This window comes from Ranitomeya imitator, chromosome 5 (genome assembly GCF_032444005.1).
Source record: "Ranitomeya imitator isolate aRanImi1 chromosome 5, aRanImi1.pri, whole genome shotgun sequence".
Taxonomy (NCBI): Eukaryota; Metazoa; Chordata; class Amphibia; order Anura; family Dendrobatidae; genus Ranitomeya; species Ranitomeya imitator.
The window spans coordinates 90674380-90680379 of record NC_091286.1 but is presented as its reverse complement, the minus strand read 5'-3'; positions in this window follow the sequence as shown (position 1 = coordinate 90680379).

Below are 6000 nucleotides of genomic sequence, written 5' to 3'. Positions count from 1 at the left end.
CATCGTTGCCAAGGTGGTATTGTATTCCCACTGTTGCAGGGGCATCGTCCTCTCATCTCTTTCGGCTCCAGTCCACAAAACGGAATGGGTTCTCCATAATCTGGAATAAGTGAGTGCTCCGAGTGGGTACGTATCGAGGACGGCGTCCTTACAAAGGTTGGACACTTTACTTGGGTTTCTCGATGGTAAGTAGGCTTCCTGACGGTCGCAGGAAGGGTTTAGCCGTTTCTTAGGCCATGTTAGCCTGGTGGATTCTTTTCTCCATCCAGGAGTCCTTCCGGGCTGCCTATTTTCCTGTCTGAGGGCTCTAGGCACCAGACGTCGGCAAGCACGACCGCAAGCTTGCGAATTCCTCCAGTCCGCATGCATTCTTGAAGCTCTATTATTCACATACTTCCACAGATGTGAGTCTGGGCAGGCGGACTTTGCAGGCCGCGGTCGCGCACTTGTAAGTAGCGGTTAGACGGCTTGATCTGATGTTGTTCCCACCCAGGGACTGCTTTGGGACGTCCCATGGTCTGTGTCCCCCAATGAGGCGAAGGAGAAAGCATTAAGCTACTTACTGGTAGCGGCATTTCTCGGAGGCCCATGACAGCACGACGAGAGAGGGGATCCGCCCATTAGGAACAGGAAACCTACAGATACAAAAGGGCGGTACCTCTCCCTTGCCTCAGTTGTATTTCAGAGTCTTGAGAGGATTACCGCGGTTAGTGGTACACAAAAATATACACTATATACAGATTATATACAAAAATAGCAGACATCTATTGGGACTGGTATCATATTGTGAAATATATACATTTATATGGAGTGCAACCCCCAGTGAATAGGGAGGGAACTAAGGGTGCTGTCATGGGCCTCCGAGAAATGCCGCTACCATTAAGTAGCTTAATGCTTTACTCGGACTCCCATGACAGCACGACGAGAGAATTACAGAGATGTAAACTTCCTTAGGGAGGGACTATGGCCTGTAGCACCCTTAACCCAAATGTGAGATCAGAGGAAGCCCCCAAATCCAACCTATAGTGCTTAAAGAAGGTGGACGGGGATGACCATGTGGCCGCCTTACATATCTGGTCGATTGATACTCCAGACTTTTCCGCCCAGGATGTAGCCATGGCCCTGGTGGAATGCGCCCTCAGATTCTGCGGAGCCGGACCTCCACCTGCAGTGTAAGCCAAAGAGATAGCCTCCCTAATCCACTTTGCTAGAGTGTATTTTGATACCCTAAGTCCCTTTCTAGGGTTTTGGAAGGATAGAAACAACGCATTATCCTTCTTCCATGTGTCAGTAATAGAGATGTATTCTAGCAGGCATCTCCTAACGTCTAATGTATGAAGAAGTTCTTCTTTAGGGTTGGAAGGATTGGGAAGGAAGGATGGTAAAACTATCTCTTGTGTCCTGTGGAACTGTGATGACACTTTTGGTAAATAGGCTGGGTCCGGTCTGAGGATTACTCTGTCTGGTAGAAACTCCGTATAAGGGGCTACCCTGGAGAGCGCTTGTATGTCTCCTACTCTACGGGCAGATGTAATTGCCACCAGAAAGGCTGTTTTAAGAGATAGGGCCTTAATTGAAGCTGTTTGTAATGGTTCAAATGGCTCTCTAGTCAATGCTGACAGGACTAGGTTGAGATCCCAAGGCATAGATCTATCCTTATGTATGGGTCTAGCTCTAATAGAAGCTTTAATGAACCTTGAGATCCAATAATTATTGGCGATGTTACATGAAAATAGAGCCCCTAGGGCCGAGACCTGTACTCTTAGGGTACTAGTGGATAGATTTAATTCTAGGCCCTTCTGCAGAAACTCTAAGATTTGTTTTATAGGTATTCCCTCTTCTAAATTAAAATCAGAAGAGGCCAGAAATTTCCGCCAGGTCCTAGCGTAGATTGTTGTAGTTATCTGTTTTCTACTTTTCATAAGGGTCTCAATTAGACTCGAGGAGAACCCTTTGCTTTTTAGTAACGCCCTTTCAAAATCCATGCCGTTAAATGGAGACTCTTTACTTGAGGATGGCTGATCGGCCCCTGGTAGAGCAGATCTGGAATGTCCGGAAGTACCCAGGGGTCCTCCACAGACATGGTCCTGAGCCAAGTGAACCAGGCCCTTCTGGGCCAAAATGGGGCAATCAATATAACTCTGGCTCGATCTTCCCTTATCTTCCTGACTACTAAGGGGATCAGGCCCAGTGGAGGAAATGCATATGCCAGTCGAAAATCCCAACTGATCAGAAAAGCGTCTACCGACAGAGGATTTTCTCTGGGATTTAGGGAACAAAATTTTGTTGTCTTCCGGTTGTCCCTGGTAGCAAATAAGTCTACTTCTGGATGACCCCATTTGTGGACGATCTGATCGAACACGCCATTGTTTAGGGACCACTCCCCTTGTCTCAGGGTGTTGCGGCTTAGAAAGTCTGCTTTGATGTTTTCTTTTCCTCTTATGTGCAAAGCAGTTAGAGATAAGTAGTAACTTTCTGCTGTCTGGAACAGACGATCCGCCACTTTCATCAGTGACTCGGAATGAGTTCCACCCTGATGATTTATGTATGCGACCGCCACCTGGTTGTCCGATAGGATCTTGACATGATGACCCTGCAGATATGAGAGGAATTTTTTCACTGATAGCTCTACTGCCATTAACTCTTTCTGGTTGGAAGAGGCTGATGTCAGGGGAGGGAACCATAGGCCCTGAACTGTCATGTCATCTATGTGTGCTCCCCAACCCGTAGGGCTAGCGTCTGTAGTTACAACACGCGTAGCCTGAGACACCCAGGGAACTCCCGCCGATAAGTTCTTACTATCCAGCCACCACCTAAGAGATGTGAGAGCTTCTGGACCTAAGGTAATCTGATTCTGCAGGGACCCCTGTAAGATTCTATCATTAACCAGCACCTCGGATTGTAAAGGTCTGGTGTGGAACTGGGCCCAACGGACGGCGGGAATGCAAGAGGTTAAAGAACCCAGTAGAGACATAGCCTGTCTAAGGGTCATGGATGGTTTGTCAATTGCCCTAGACACCTGCTGTTGGATATGTAACAACTTGTCGGGTGGAAGACAACACTGTTGGGATTCTGAGTTTAATAATAGTCCCAAAAATCTTTGTATTTTCTGGGGCTGTAAACGAGATTTTTCGTAATTTATGATCCACCCCAGATGCTCGAGTTTGGCTGTGGCTGACTCTAGCTGAGAACGGCAATGGTCTCCAGAGCTCCCTACTATAAGAAAGTCATCCAAGTAGGGAATAATTAGGATGTTAGACTCTCGTAAGTGTGCCATGACTTCGGCCACTAGCTTTGTAAACACTCTAGGAGCTGATGATAAGCCAAAGGGAAGAGCTCTGAACTGGAAATGGCGAATCTGGCCCCCCATTGACACAGCTACTCTCAGGAATTTCTGGAAGTGTTCATGTATTGGAACATGATAGTATGCATCTTTTAGATCTACCACTACCATGAAACAGTGATTAAACAACATCTTTATTGCGGAGTTGATTGTTTCCATCTTAAATGACTCATTGACCAGAAACTCATTAAGACATCTGAGATTAATGATCGTTCTAAACGAATCGTCTGGTTTCTTAATCAGAAAAAGAGGAGAGTAAAACCCCCTCCCTCTTTCTGATTCCGGAATTTCAATCAACACTCTTTTGGAACATAAGTTGATAACCTCGGCTTCCAGGGCTGCTTGCTCAAGGGGAGAGGAACGTAATGGGGTCAATTTAAATCTGTCACGAGGCCAGAGATTGAAGTCCAGTTTTAGACCTTCAGTAATGATGCCTCTGACCCATTTACTGTTGGTAATGTTAAGCCAAGCTGGAGAAAATGCTGACAGCCTGCCCCCCACCGGAACCGCTAGTCATTGGTCCGGTTTTTTCTGCTCCTTTGAGGAACGGCGAAACATATAGCCCGTACCTCTACCGCGTCTGTCCTCCCATCTAAAACTTTCTCTAGTGGGAGAGGACCCGCGTTTCTTCCCGCGACCAAATCTCCTTCGACTGAACGGCCGGCGGTAAGATGGATATAGATTGGGAAATTTCTTTTTATCATCCCCTGCTTTTTCCAACAACTCGTCCAGTGTTGGACCGAAGAGATATTGACCTTCGCACGGGATGGCGCAGAGCTTGGTTCTAGACTGAATGTCCCCTGACCAGCATTTCAGCCACAAGGCCCTGCGAGCAGCGTTGGATAGTCCTGCTGCTCTGGCCGCCATTCTGACAGAGTCCACCGATGCGTCCGATAGGAAGGCTGCAGCATTCTGAATAGTTGGTAGGGTCTTCAGAATAGTGTCTCTGGATGCACCGTCCTTAAGTTGAGACTCTAACTGATCTAGCCAGACCATTAAAGATCTGGCCGTACATGTTGCCGCCACGGCTGGTCTGAGACCCAGCCGCCATCTCCCAGGTACCCTTAAGGAATATGTCTGCCTTCCTGTCCAGAGGATCCTTGAGGGTCCCCATATCCTCAAAGGGTAAAGAGGCCTTCTTTGACGCCTTCGCCACAGCCGCGTCTAATTTAGGAGCTTTATCCCATGTCTCTACAACCGGATCGTCAAAGGGATACCTGCGTTTTAACGCTGGTGGAAAGGCTCCTTTTTTTCAGGTTTCTTCCATTCTCTAAGAATCAAGTCCTGAATTTTTTCGTTTACCGGAAAAGATCTATGTTTCTTACGATCAAGTCCGCTAAACATCATCTCCTGTCTCGAGGGTTGTGGTTTAGGTTCCTCTATACCCATGGTGCCTCTGACTGATTTGACAACTTTGTCGATTCTATCCAAGGGTAGACAGAATCGTCCTGACTCCTCATCAGATGAAGAGGAGAGAGGACTTGAGAGATAGGAATTCTCCTCTCCTTCTTCTGAAGAATTAGAGTCCAAGGGAGTCCTATGTTTTGAGCCTTCTGCTTGGGATAGGGACCGTAGTGATTCCCTTACTTCCAGCCGGATCATTTCCCTCAGACTTGCCGGAGTTACGGACTCTTCTGCTACCTAGGGGAGGACAATATAGGAGATAACTAATATCTGACCTAATGTCACTACCACCAACCCTCTCCTGTAGACATCACCGTCTGCTGTATACAGGGGGCACATAACTTTTTTGCACAAGAGTCAGGTAGAGGGACTCCACAGAGGGCACATTCCTTATGCTTAGACTTCCCCGTACTCTTCTTCCCCTAGAAGATAAAGTATAAAGGGGCCTGCGTCACAGAGTGAACTTTCACGTAGCTCACTTACCCGTGCGCCAAAGTATAGTACCGGAATCCGAGGGGTCTCTTTAGCCGAAGCTCTGGATCCTTGTTCGGAAGAGCTCTTACGACTAGGTTGGTCGCCTCTCTCCTTTTGTTTGGGCTTCTGACGTACCTCGTCTGGAAGCTGCTGCTGCTCACCACCACTCTCCATGACGAAATGCGACCAAAAGCAGGGATTGTCATCTCCACCTGCATAAGTACCCCTTGGATCCGGTCAGCAGATGGGTCAGCGCTGTCCCTATTGGTCAAGGATACAGCAGAGGGCAGGAGGACTTGCGGCAGAAGACCGGCATACAGACGTGATGGGCGCCGCCATTTTGGAACGACTGCGCATGCGCAGACGTCCGGCGACCCGGAAGCGGCCGCTAACCCCGCCCCCCCACGTCACTGCACCGGAAATGCTCCAGCACACGCTGAGAGCTGCGCAGGACGCCGGGGATGGAGTGCGGCGCTCCGGGAGCTCACCCACACGCCTGAACCCGGCATCTGCAGCCCCACCATACCGCTGCACCACCAATGGGAATACTTACCTGCGCTGACATGATGGAGGCAGGAAATCCTCCGGACTCCGCTCCCTGCTGTGAACGCCACTGCCGTGAAGTCCAGCAAGGACCACCGTGGCGTCTCCAGGGATCTCCGCACCGGCCGAGGTGGGAGACCCCCCCGCTACCGTAATCGGCCGGCCTGGGCCTTCTGTCTGTAGGCACCCGTCCCCTCAGGAACAGGAAACCAACTGAGGCAAGGGAGAGGTACCGC